At 40.6% G+C, this 14,361-nt stretch overlaps 1 long non-coding RNA gene across 2 annotated transcripts in view; it reads left to right on the top strand.

The window, feature by feature from the left end:
• Positions 1-723: 723 nt before the first annotated feature.
• The window catches only part of LOC140211361 (uncharacterized), a 71,299-nt gene continuing 57,661 nt past the window's right edge, over positions 724-14,361 (top strand). For both annotated transcript variants that reach the window (XR_011889431.1, XR_011889432.1), the window contains exon 1: positions 724-846. This is a non-coding gene — a long non-coding RNA (uncharacterized lncRNA). The remainder of the gene's footprint in view (positions 847-14,361) is intronic.

Consider the following 14,361-nt stretch of genomic DNA (forward strand, 5'->3'; position numbering starts at 1 on the left):
TCAGGTGTTCTCCATTAATGAATAACTCCTTAGGACAGGGGTTCCCAATCTGGGGTCCACGGAATCCTCAGGTAATGGTAGGGGTCCATGATGTAAAAAACGTTGGGAACCCCTGCCTTAGGAGAATATCACATCCAACCGATTTCCTCCCACGGTGCAAAGATGCGCTGGTTGGTAGGTTAATTGGTCATTGTAAATTGTCCTGTGATTAGGCTAGGGTTAATTCAGGGGATTGCTGGGTAGCAAGGCTTGAAGGCCCAGAAGGGCCCGCTGTGTACTGTATCTCTAAACAAAAAAATAAATAAGCTCGCGATCACACTATCTCTAAATAAAAATAAAAACAATGCTGTCAGCTGCAGCAAGTAATATTGCAATAACTTGTTTTCTGAGGACTGACAGCATCATGATACTAAAGTGTTTACAATTACAGTTTTAACAATAGTTTGATCAAAATCTGCAAAATATTATATTTGTTTTCTATTTAAAATAAAAAAGGTAGTGAATCCAACAGGACTTCCTCAGCTGCCAAATCAGAAGAGATGAAAGAAAACCTTGCTGAGAGCAGCAGCAATGGTAACAGGGTGAGCATTACTTTAGTAACAAAATTCAGTGCCTCAAAAGGGCTGGAAAGTGTGACCTTGCTGGGAAAATGCCTGCTGAGTCAGCAGCGCATTCCTCCCAACACCGCAGCTCTTCCATTTGTAATCTACGGGAAGTCCAGAGCTTCAGATCAGAGTGCTGTGGCCTACCACAACATGTTTGAAAACATGAAGCACAGAACTGTCGCCACAGGAGACAAGCACCACCAACTATGTCACAACTGGCTTGGCCCGCAATGAATGTTACGTGAGTAATGAACATAATTTACAAAGCTAACCTTACTCCTCCAGTGCAGGCAGAAAGGCCCGATTGATGAAACGCAGATGGCCCCATGCCCAGTAGGAACTCAGTGCAAGCAGAATTTAACGCTAGAACTGTTTCAGGACATTGTCCAAAAATGTCTCTTGAGAAGAGAAAGAGCGAGAAAATAGCTTGCTGCTGTGAAAGGAAAGACTAGTAGCGAGCTATGAAGGTGAGGATATTGCTAACGGGACAGAGTGCACAGAATCATTGAAGGATAGAGGGTATTGAACTGGAAATGCCAACAATCCAGCAAAGTGAAGTGGGAAGCAAAGACCGCTTGAAACATAAACACATCTTAATGGGAAACAAGACCACAGCCAAGGAAAATAATGTACAAATAATTAAAGGATAAAGCTGCGGAAATGGGAGAAAGTGGAGTTGAACTTAAGTATTGCAGAGGGATTTAAAATGATTTAAATTGAAAAATAAATATGTTCTGTTGGCACAGTAAGGAGGAAAAAGAAAAAAATAATAATTAAAATTGCAGCACTGAGGACTCTGTCACACTGGAGTAACTATAAAATATTTACATTATTCAGACTATTACTATGAAAGTTCATTGGGATCTGTGCATTTTTGAATTATGAGATATGAAATCACAAGCTAGGAGAAAATTTCGTATTGCGTATCTTCCTGGGGCTGTGTGTGGTACATACTCTTTACATCCTCCCTCCATTAGATAGAACTGGAAACAATTTCCCAATTATAAGCACAAGAGATTCTCAGATGCTGGAAATCCAGAGTTACACATGCAAAATGCTGGGCAAACCCAGCAGATTGGGCAGCGTTGATGGAGAGGAATAAACAGTCAACATTTCAGGCCGAGGCCCTTCCTCAAGACTGAAAGGTAATTTACCAATCATTTTTTCCATAGCATCCATCCAGGATTCTGTTTTCAGAATTAAATGCAGTGGAGTATAATTAAAATCCTTCTGGCCACCAGTGCAATTGGTGAAAACTTGGGTTTGAGGAACAATTTATAATCCAGTTTGATTGATAATTATTAACTAATTGATAGCAAATGAACAGTTTATGATTTATAGGGATAACCTACAGGACAGAGCAATACAAAGTTTAAGCTGTGTGTTCCAAATATAATTCTGAACTGCACTTAACCCCTCAGTAAAGGCTGACAATACATTTAACCATTTTCTCTTGAACTGATCTATTTTTCCTTCACAACTGAGGCCAGGGTGCCTTTGTGGAATCGATTATTTTCCCATCCTTTTTTTGTTATTAACTTATAGAACTTATGATTTGCCAAAAACGCAACAAACCAACCTGCTTGAACTACTGTGTAAACTAAATTTTGTTTAACCAAGAGAGCAAAAGCAAAATCAGTTTATTCAGCAGAAACAGATTCCTGATAAAGATACATTAACTCACTGCAAACATGAACTAAGGAGTTGATTTCACACACTGTTGAAGGTCAAAAAGTACATCAACAAAGGAGAAAAAAATTCTGGCCTCATATCTTTTGCTCTTTTACCACACGCAATAGTGGATGACACACAATAGTGGACGACACACAATAGTGGATGACATGCAACAGTGGACGACAGACACCTGCTGCTTCTTGACTCTGGGTCAACACAAGAACAAAAACTCTGCCTATATTTTCATGTAAAATTTCTCCAAAGGATGACAAACCTAATTTATGGGACATAATGTATTTCTATGAGAGATGAATGTTTATTTAAACTCAAACCAATTGTCAAATAAATATTTTCGGATAAAGTGTATGATACAGAATCAAAATGAAAATCCGAATCAGAATCCGGTTTAATATCACTGGCATATGCTGTGAAATGTGTTGTTTTGTGGCAGCAGTACATTGTAATACATAATAATAAAAAACTGTAAATTACAGTAAATAAACATATATACACACACATATACATATATATATACACGCTTATACATATACATATACACACATACAGTATGTATATGTAAGTGTGGAGATATAACTAGATGTCAAGCTGCTGAGTATAGCAGTTTAAGATACTATGTTGCAGTTATTTAACTCTTTGCTGAGGGCATACTTGAAGTACTGTGTGAGTTTTGGTCACCTTGTTATAGGAAAGATGTAGTTAATCTGAAGTGTGCAGTGATGATTTATGACAACGTTGCCAAGATTAAAAAGCTTGAGTTGAACCAACATCGATAACTTCACTCATCTCAACTCTGAACTGATTCAACCATTTATGGGCTCACTTTCAAAGACTCCACAACTCCTGTTTTCAGTATGTATGTATGTATGTATGTATGAATGAATGTAATTATTTATTTATTTATTTATCTATCTATCTATTTATGTATTTATTATTAATTTATTTATTCAGTTTGTCTGCTTTTGCACATTGTTAGATTATCAGTCTTTGTGTGTAATTTTTCATTGATTCGATTGTTTATCTTTGTTCTACCGCGAATGCCTGCAAGAAAATGAATCTCAAGGTAGTATATGGTGAGAGATACATAATAAATTTACTTTGAACTTTGAGTTACAGGGAGAGGTTGGTCAGAGTAGATCTTAATTCCTGAAATGTGGGAGAATGAGTGGTGATCCCAGAGGTGTTTAAAATTGAGACACATAGATAAGGTGGACAGTAAAAGTCTTTTCTCCAGGGTCGAGTAGTCCAAACCTTGTGGGCACTGGTTTTGGGTGAAAGGATCCTGAGGGGCAACATTTTAACACAGATGGTGGTGAATATGTAGAATGAGCTGCCAGAAGTAGTGGTTGAGGCAGCTATTACTGTACTTTTTATGAAGCACTTGTTGAGGCAAGTGGAGGGGCAGAGCTCAGAGGAATATGGGTGAAATGCATGAAATTGTGACGAGCTGGGCGGGTACCATAATTGGGATAAACTGGTTGGTAGGAAGGGCTTATGCTCCATCTCCATGATCCTATAACCCTCAGCTCTGCTTCCAAGTTCAAGATTCAAACTTCAAACCATTCCAGAATCAATGAAAGACCACCCAACTAAGGCATTCAACTGGAGAGCAGAAGACAACAAACTGCAAATAGAAAAAGAACTAATAATAATAATAATAATACTGTAATAATAATAATAAATAAATAAGCAATACATATCAAGAACATGAAATGAAATATACTTGAAAGTGAGTCCATAGATTATTGCAACATTTCACTGATGGGGCAAGTGAAGTTGGGTGAAGTTATCTCCTGTGGTTCAGGAACCTGATGGCTGAGGGGTAATAACTGTTCCTGAACCTGGTGTTGTAAGTCCTGAAGCTCCTGTACCTTCTTTCTGATGGCAGCAGTGAGGAGAGAGCGTGGCCTGGGTGGTGGGGGTCCCTGATGAAGGATGTGCTCAATGGGAGGGCTTTACCCTTGATGGGCTGGGCTGTATCCACTTCTTGTAGGATTTTCCATTCAAGGACATGAGTGTTTCCATACCAGGCTGTGATGTAGCCAGTCAATATACTCTCCACTCCACATCTATAGAAGTTTGTCAATGTTTACACTGGTTATAGGCTTCCTACCTGAATATCTCTTTGATCCAACTCACTGCTTCTTGCTAGTTGGTCATTGTTTTGTCCATAGTAATATAATGCTTCCTATGTCATGAGCACCAAACTTGTGAGTAATGTCTTGCATGTCACATAGACAAAGTTCAAGTTCAGTTTATTGTCATTCATCCGTATACATGTATACTGCCCAACGAAACAACGTTCTCTCAGACCAAGGTGCACAACGCAGTACACATAACTCACACACATAACACATCAAGTAATATTACCACAAATAAATTAACAAATAAAAAGGTGCATTTACAATACAAGTTGCAAGCAAACAGAATCACTCTACTGGTGCCTCATACTTGATGAGACCTGGGTGGTGGCAGGGAGTTCAGTAGTTTTATGGTCTGGGGAAGAAGCTGTTTCCCATCCTAACAGTTCTCCTCCTAATGCTAGGATACCTCCTTCCTGGGGACAAAGAGGTTGTTGGGCAGATGGGAGGGATCATTGATAATGCTCAGGTGCTATGTATGCAGCGCTCCTGATAAATACCTCTGATGGGTGGAAGAAATGACGGAAAAGAACATTCAAATAAAATTTGAATATTCTTTTGAATATTTGCATTTTATGCGTCATACACTCTTCTCTGCCTGCTCAGGCTGATACTCAGAGAGCTCGATGAACTTTGACAAACATAATGGTTTTTCCTTCGTGAAGCTACAGAGATTAGAATCAGAATCATGTTTAATATCACTGGTATTACTGTGGGCACGTGGCCAAGTGGTTAAAGTGTTCGACTAGCGACCTGAAGGTCGTGAGTTCGAGCCCCAGCCGAGGGAACGTGTTGTGTCCTTGAGCAAGGCACTTAACCACACATTGCTCTGCGACGACACTGGTGCCAAGCTGTATTGGTCCTAATGCCCTTCCCTTGGACAACATTGGTGGCGTGGAGAGGGGAGACTTGCAGCACGGGCAACTGCCAGTCTTCCATACAACCTTGCGCAGGCCTGCACCCTGGAAACCTTCTAAGGCGCAAATCCATGGTCTCGCAAGTCTAACGAATGCTTTTATCTTATCACTGGTATATGTTGTGAAATTTGTTGCTTTGTAGCAGCAGTGCATTAAGATTCAGATTCATTTGCTTATTACATATACTTCAAAACACACAGTTTGTGTTAACAACCAACACAACTTAAGGATGTACTGGGGGCAGCCCACAAATGCCATCATATATTCAGACGCCAACATAGCATATCCATAATGCTCGGCAAAACAACACAGAACACAACAAATAACGAAACAAAACTGCAAAAAACATCCCTTTTCTTCCCTCCCACTCATCCACATGCACAAATAGCCCTCCAACCCCAGGACTGACTGCTGGGTCTCCAGCCTCCAGTCTTGCTTCTTCAGCCATTTGCCTTTGATTTCCAGAATTCTGATCGTCCTTTGGGCTTTGATCTTTGGCATTGACCCCTGGTCTAGGTGTTAGCAGTACTCCAAAATCCAGGTGACTCTCATTGACGAGATTAAACTTATTTGCCTCCAAATAGACCAAGACGAGATTAGCTTTAAGAGAGGCCAAAAATAACAACTAGAAAATAAATCCAGTGGCAGGAATGAAATGGCATTGATTTAAAATAATTGCCAAAAGTGCCCAAAGTAAGATGTGGAGAAATATTCTGCAGTGTCAATTGTTATGATCTGGACTGCATAGCCCAGAAGGTAGTGGATAGATTCCAAAGCAATTTTCAAAAGGGAATTGGGTTCGGGCTGTCGAGCAATTAAAAAAATTAATTGCAAGTTAATCACAATTTTAATTGCACTTTTAAACAAAAATAGAATAAAAATAATACACAGATTTTTTGAATGAATTTAGCTTAGCTAAATATATTTGTTGTTAAGTGTTTGGTGCCTTGATTACTTTCGGAAAAGAAAATTAAATTGTTTTGTTAATTTTTTTTACAGTTTTGGAGTATTTTTGAAAGTTTGAGTTTTTTTTTAATGTCATTCAGCAAATCCAAGATGTAAGGCATGGTCACCTGTCAAATTCTTTATTCAGCAGTGTGTCCTCAGGGCTGTTTCTTGTTTCCTGCTTCCCGCACCATGCTCGGATGATCAAAACAAATTATGGCAATGATGCCAAGTGGAGCTCGATGCTAAGCACTTGGGATGCCTTCAGGGAGGAAATTCCCATTGGAGTATCCCACAATATAAGCAAGGACAGTGCCTAGGTGGCTTAATACAGACCAGGAAATTTAGTTCAATTTTCTTTTCGCTTTTGTGCTGGTGTTTCCTTTTGTCCCATCAACCGTCGCTTTTGTTTTACACCTTAGGCCAGTTTTAATTTAATTTCTCGAACCATTTTCTCTTTTACAGATGTTTCCCTTTGTTTTTTCTTCCCTAGACTTGTTCCCTGCCTCCTTAAAATGTGTTTAACTTCTAACATTTTCATTTTCTGATGAAAAACAAAAAAAAACACTCTTTATTGGGTACCCTTGTACACCTGCTCATTAATGCAAATATCTAATCAGCAAATCATGTGGCAGCAACTCAGTGCATAAAAATATGCAGACATGGTCAAGAAGTTCAGTTGTTGTTCAGATCAAGCATCAGAATAGGGAAGAAATGTGATCTGAGTGACATTTACCATGGAATAATTGTTGGTGCCAGATGGGATGGTTTGAGTATCTCAGAAACTGCTGATCTCCCGGGATTTTCACACACAACAGTCTCTAGAGGTTTCAGAGAATGGTGCGAGAAAACGTAAAACATCCAGTGGGTGACAGTTCTGTGGGTGAAAATGCCTTGTTAATGAGAGAAGTCAGAGGAGAATGGCCAGACTGGTTCAATGTGACAGAAAGGTGTCAATAACTCAAATAACCACATGCACAACAGTGGTGTGCAGTAGAGCATCTGTGAACACACAACACATCAAACCCTGAGGTGAATGGGCTAATATTCCAACAAGTTAGGAACCACGAAGAATTTGAAGTTATTGGCAATCATCTTGAATGAAAATGAAGATTTGGAGGAGGCCATCATCGAAAGGATGTTTGAAGGTAGTCCATTAACTGCTCTAGGTGTCTGCGCTGATTGTATTCCTTTAGTGTTGTAAGGGGGTTTCGACTTTTATGTTACTGCAGAGGCTAATTAAAATGACGTTTTTGTTATGTTAATCTGGGGAATGCGGCTTTGTTGTGCTTTAACGCTGAGAAAGTTTGCGCTAGCAGCTTATTGTGGTTTAGAGGGTGATAAGAGAGTGCTATAAACCAATTGGGATAGTTGTTATGGTTTTGGTGTATTTGAAGATACTGTTTGCGAGGGGGTTTGGGAGCAGAAGGCGGGAGAGCGAGACAGAGGATGGACCAGGTGCTCTGAGTCCGCTAACGGGGTCGGACCCCAAGCGGGACGTTCGGCAAGGAGACAGAGACGGACTCGTATGGAGCGCCTGGTCGACCACCGTTGTTGGTCGAGGTGGTCCGAGGGGGTCGCAGGGTGAAGAAGAAGGTCCTTGAGCTCCAACGGTTTTTGTGCACGAAGAGATTGAACTTTGATAAGTGTTGGCGCCTTTTTTTCCCCATTACTCTCCTCTCTGTATCAAATGCATATTAACGTCATAGAATTAGTAATATCTATAAACTGTAAATCATTTAATTGCATCTGGTGTATTGTCTGTTATTTGGGCGGGGTGGGGTACCTCACACAGCATCCACACAAACGAATTACCCAGTTTGGCGGGGCCGAGGCTGTTTCCCCAGACGACAGCGAGCCGAGCGACCCTGAGGGTGGCCAGGGGGGCTACAGTGTCAATCAAAAGAACACGCCAGCGCACACTGAATTAATTTCTTTGTTGATAACTATTAGGAATGAATACACATTTTTTTAGTACTGTAGTAGGTATTGATAGTGTTCTAACTTGTTATGTTTTTCATCTAAATACATCATTTGCTGCTTGATTAAAGCCTTTTTATATATTGTTTTAACTATTTCCATGAAACCGGCTAATTGAGGCAACTGCTTAATCAGGACAAAATGTACTGGTCTCTGTCGTGACCCAATTAACCGGAATCCACTGTACTTTGATAATATATTTACTTTGGACTTTGAACTTTGACAATACAACAACAAGTTGACCAATCAGACAAATGGGAAGCTGTTGTGTTATACAATGGTGTCAGCTAATGGATTATGTTGGCTTGAACATCAGGAAGAGCGTCTGCTTGGGAGTAATCTCCACATTTCTGAAAGGGGCCTTGTTTTAACATCCATCTGAATAATTGTTCTAAAACCACAACACCTCCGTGCTCCAACTGATCAGGCTAAATTCCTGTAACCAGGTGACCGTCGAATCTTATTCAGTATTGTTAAAAGTGTACCTTGGCATCCATCAGGGTAATGCTAGAATAGTTGTCTGTGCCTTTATGTGGAGATGGTGATGTCATGACGCACGCACTAGATAGTGGGGAAACCATTTTGTTTTCTGCTGAAGACGCTGGTGGGCCGTTGGAATTGAGTTCCTCCCAGAGATACTGGGCATGGTGAGGAAAGATGAGAATTAATTTACAATATCGATATGAATTCATTTATGCTTGTTGGTGAATCAAGAATATCGGTGACTTGACATGTTCTACATGTGGATGCTTTAGATTTTCACGAGTGAAAGCATCGATGCTGGATAGCGTGGCTTGTGCAAAGTTCCTTACCAGCCAAGTAGGTCAGTCTTCCTGTAATTTAATTACCAGGCAATATCTTGTAAAAGTTGTGCCAAAGTGTACCTTTTGTCTAACTTTATTGTATCATGACTGATTGTGCATGTAACAGCGTAACGTGAATGGTTAGTCTCTGTTCGGAAGTTCAGCACGTGTGTACTAAAAAGTAGTAGACGTCTTAGACGAGATGTAGTCACTTACACTTTTCGCTGCTATGTATAAGATACAGGGTTGGGGGGATTCTAATGTTGTTTGTATTATGTTCCTTCAGGATTGCCATTACTGTATTAGTTCTGTATTAGTTTTGTGCAGTTTGCTTTATGTATTTTTATACTGTATACGCAATTTGCCACTACATAGGGGTGTGGATCAAAAATTAAGCTGAGATTGTAATGGCAAGAACTGGTTGTAATTTTGTTCGTTTTGTTTTGCGACCCTCTTCTGGCACTTAAACATCTAAAACAGATAAAGGAATTAAAACCCGAAAAAATATTTGTTGTCCTGAGTGTGTACCTTTCCCCAGGCTACATTCCTTATATTTCGTTTGGGTAGCTGCCAACCTGTTGGCATGAATGTTGGTTTCTCCACCTGGTAAAAATAAACTTTTCTTTCCCCTGCCCTCCCCTCTTCTATTCCCCACTCTGGTTTCTTACTTATTCTCACCTGTCTATCACCTCTTCCCCCGGATCCCCTTCTCCTTCCCTGTCTTCTATGGTCCCCTTTTCTCTCCAATCAGATTTATTCTTCTCCAGCCCGTTAACTTCTTACCCACTTGGCTTTATCTATCACTTTTTAGCTTGTCCTCTTTCCCCTCCCCCCCACTCTTTTAATCCAGCGATTTCCCCCTTCCTTTTCAGTCCTGAAGACGGGTCTCGGCCCCAAACATTGACTGCTTATTCATTTCCATAGATGCTGCCTGACCTGCTGAATTAGTTCCTCCTGTACTTTGTGTGTTAATTAACCTATTTGTTTAAATCACCAGAATGGGGTTCAAACCCAAATATGGAAAAGCTGGTTTGACACTGAAAGCTGACAAAGCTGGACCTGCCAGGAGGAAATATAACCTTGAGCTGTTTTAAAGTGTTTCACAAAATTAATTAGCTTAGCAATTCGATGACTAATGTGCTGTCATCCATGGCCTATAAACAATATTTTATATATATATATTTTCAAGGTCCTTTATTTGTGTGATTTCCATCCATAAGCTCCTAATTCTACTTCTATCAAGTAATCATAAGTAAATTTAAAAACATTGAGTCTAAAAGCGTACCATATTCATTATTATTGGATCCTATGTTAAATGCAGAGAGAGGCCATTTCCTCCAAGTATGATCTATGCTTGATTTTCACAGTATTAAACACATAATTCCCTTTCCCTGCCCTCCCCTCCTCCCTATTTTCCCATCTGCTTTTATACAGTATATTCTTTCAGATTTTGCTTCATATTATGCTTTATGCCAACTCTCATGAAGGGTTTTGGACTTGAAGCATTGACCTGTTGAGAGTTTCTTGTCAGGAAATATAGAGGAGTCTTGACAGAAGTAAAGCAGCAGAGACGATTTAGCAGTAAATGATATCTTATTATTAATTTGCAAAATAACAAGCCATGAGGGGCCACAAAGCAAGAGAGAACAGATACTAAACACAACAAGGCAACTGAAGGCTAGGAGCAACTGGTTGAAGCTGGCTGGTTCGACGGGTGAACAAAGGACTGTGGATGAGGGTTGGGTTTAAATAGGCTGCAGGTGCTGAGTTAGCAATGGGTGTAAGGTGACTCCTGTTAGCTTGGTGGGGACTGGGAGGTGCCTGTGTGTGTAGGCTTGACATTTCCAGCATCTTTGTTTTTTCATGTAACATCCTGGGGAAGGTTTCTCTGCTAACGTAATGGTCTTTCTATTGAAGTAGTGTTTGGGTTATGGTTAGAGATAATGGGTTCTTTGAAATGTGAGCTAGATATTTTGTTTGGCGGGAGATGAAGAGTGAAGATGTTGGAGAGAACTGGTCGTAGGATTCGACATGGTGGGGACCAAGCATGATTCAGTAGAGCAAGGTGCTGCAGTCGATTGTGGATCGGTGAGTATGACTTTGGAAGAGTTGAGCTCCAACTTGTGCACATTTGACTGTTTAATTATAATAGACTCTCTTTGTTTCTTTCTTTATTTTCTTTACCAACCCTTTAGTTATGTTAAGAGTCATAAATATAATTACTTTAGTCGTATGTAGTGTGCTGTCTGTTATTTCTTGGCACTGAGTTGTAACAGGGTAGCAAATTACACAGCATCCACACTAGGGCTAGGGCTTTGCTGTCTGGAGACAAGGAGGATGAGAGGAGACATGATAGAGGTGTACAAGATAATAAGAGGAATAGATAGAGTGGATAGCCAGTGCCTCTTCCCCAGTGCACCGCTGCTCAATACAAGAGGACATGGCTTTAAGGTAAAGGGTGGGAAGTTCAAGGGGGATATTAGAGGAAGGTTTTTTTACTCAGAGAGTGGTTGGTGCGTGGAATGCACTGCCTGAGTCAGTGGTGGAGACAGATACACTAGTGAAATTTAAAAGACTACTAGACAGGTATATGGAGGAATTTAAGGTGGGGGTTTATATGGGAGGCAGGGTTTGAGGGTCGGCACAACATTGTGGGCCGAAGGGCCTGTACTGTGCTGTACTATTCCATGTTCTATGTTCTACGTTCACACAAATCGGGGTTTGGAGTGGGCGGGCCGGCTCAACCTCACGGGTTTGGCGGGACCAGAGTGTGTCTTCCCGAGACTTACGCAGCCAAGGAAACCAGGCAGGGTTTCACTTAAATTAAACTTAATCTATTAATTCTAAATGTCAGAGTAACTATTAAAGGAATGGAACCAGAAACTTCATCATAACTGGCTGGTGACTGGAAGTTGGAGGCCCCATGTCTGTGAGTTTGAGATACTGGGGCTGAAGGCTGGAGGCCTGGAGGTGGCCTTTCATTGACGTTGGAGGTCCATGTGTGTGAGGAGGAGGTGGGAGGGTGGGGTGGGAAAGGGGCTTGTTTTGCTGTTGTTGTCTTGTTTTGTTCTGTATTGTTGATGCTGGTGTTCTCTGTTGTATATTATGTTGAACATTGTAGAACATGCTATGTTGTTGCAGGCCACACCTGCGGGTTTCCCCCAGCACACTCTTGCATACTTTTTTTGTTAATACAAATGAATCATTTCACAGTGTTTGGATCTACTGTACCTGTGATAAATTAATCTGAATTTGAATCTAATCAGATACAATGTTCTGAGTATTCATTTCAGATAAATATTAGAAGACATAATTATAAGACGCTGCTGTTCACTTTCAGAAGCAAGTCTTAAACTATTCCTGCTTATTTATTTATTTATAGATAGATAGATAGATACAGCACGGAATTGGCCATTCCAGCCCTTCGAGCTGCATCATCAAGCAAACCGCCAATTTAACCCCTACTTGATTATGGGGCAGTTTGCAATGACCAATTAACCAAATCTTGGAATGTTGAGGTTAACTCAGGTACTTAGAGGAAACCCATGCATTCCACAGGAAAGGCTTACAAGATCCTTAAAGAGTTCACCAGGATTGAACTCCGAACCCTGACATCGCAGGCTTTATTAGCGTTGTGCTAACTACTACACTACTGTGGTGCCCTCTTCAGAATCAGAATCAGAATCGGGTCTATTATCACCGTATGTGTTGTGAAATTTGTTAACTTAGCAGCAGCAGTCCAATGCAATACATAATATAGAAGAAAAAAACAAAATAAAATAATAATAAATAAAAAAGTAAATCAATTACGGTATACGTATATTGAATAGTTTAAAAATCATGCAAAAAACAGAATTAATATATACTAAAAAGTGAGGTAGTGTTCAAGGGTTCAATGTTCATTTAGGAATCAGATGGCAGAAGGGAAGAAGCTGTTCCTGAATCACTGAGTGTGTGTCTTCAGGCTTCTGTACCCCCTCCCTGATGGTAAGAGTGAGAAAAGGGTATACCCTGGGTGTTGGAGGTTCTTAATAATGGACGCTGCCTTTCTGAGACACCGCTCCCTGAAGACGTCCTGGGTACTTTGTAGGCTAGTACCCAAGATGGAGCTGACTAGATTTACAACCTCCCGCAGCTTCTTTCAGTCCTGTGCAGTAGCACCCCCCATATCAGACAGTGATGCAGCCTGTCAGAATGCTCTCCATGGTACAACTATAGAAGTTTTTAAGTGTATTTGTTGACCTGCCAAATCTCTTCAAACTCCTAATGAAGTATAGCTGCTGTCTTGCCTTTTTAATAACTGTATTGATATGTTGGGATCAGGTTAGATCCTCAGAGATCTTGACACCCAGGAATTTAAAACTGCTCACTTTCTCCACTTCTGATCCCTCTATGAGGATTGGTATGTGTTCCTTCATCCTACCCTTCCTGAAGTCCACAATCAGCTCTTTCGTTTTAACGACATTGAGTGCCAGGTTGTTGCTGTGGTACCACTCCACTAGTTGGATTCACACCTGGATTCGAAATTGGCGGTGTGGGAGAAGACAGAGAGTGATAGTGGATGATTGTTTATCAGACTAGAGGCCTGTGACTAGTGGTGTGCCTCAAGGATCTGTGCTGGGACCATTGCTTTTTGTTGTCTACATCAATGATCTAGATAATAATGTGGTAAATTGGATCAGCAAGTTTGCTGATGACACTAAGATTGGAGGTGTTGTGGACAGCGAGGAAGGCTTTCAAAGCTTGTAGAGGGATCTGGACCAACTGGAAAAATGGGCCTGAAAATGGCAGATGGAATTCAATGCAGACAAGTATGAGGTGTTGTATTTTGGAAGGACATATCAAGGTAGGACATACACAGTAAATGGTAGGGCATAGAGGAGTGCGGAGGAACAAAGGGATCTGGGAGTTCAGATACATAATTCCCTGAAAGTGGCGTCACAGGTAGACAGGGTTGTAAAGAAGGCTTTTGGCATCCTGACATTCATAAATCAAAGTATTGAGTATAGGAGTTGGGATGTTATGGGGAGGTTGTATAAGGCTTTGGTGAGGCCAGATTTGGAGCATTGTGTACAGTTTTGGTCATGTAACTATAGGAAGGATGTCAGTAAAGTTGAAAGAGTGTAGAGAAGATTTACTAGGATGTTGCTGGGTCTTCAGGAGTTGAGTTACAGGGAAAGATTGAACAGGTTAGGATTTTATTCTTTGGAGCGTGGAAGAATGAGGGGAGATTTGATAGAGGTTTACAAAATTATGTGGGGTCTAGACAGAGTAAATG

Source organism: Mobula birostris, chromosome 17 (assembly GCF_030028105.1).
Source record: "Mobula birostris isolate sMobBir1 chromosome 17, sMobBir1.hap1, whole genome shotgun sequence".
Taxonomy (NCBI): Eukaryota; Metazoa; Chordata; class Chondrichthyes; order Myliobatiformes; family Myliobatidae; genus Mobula; species Mobula birostris.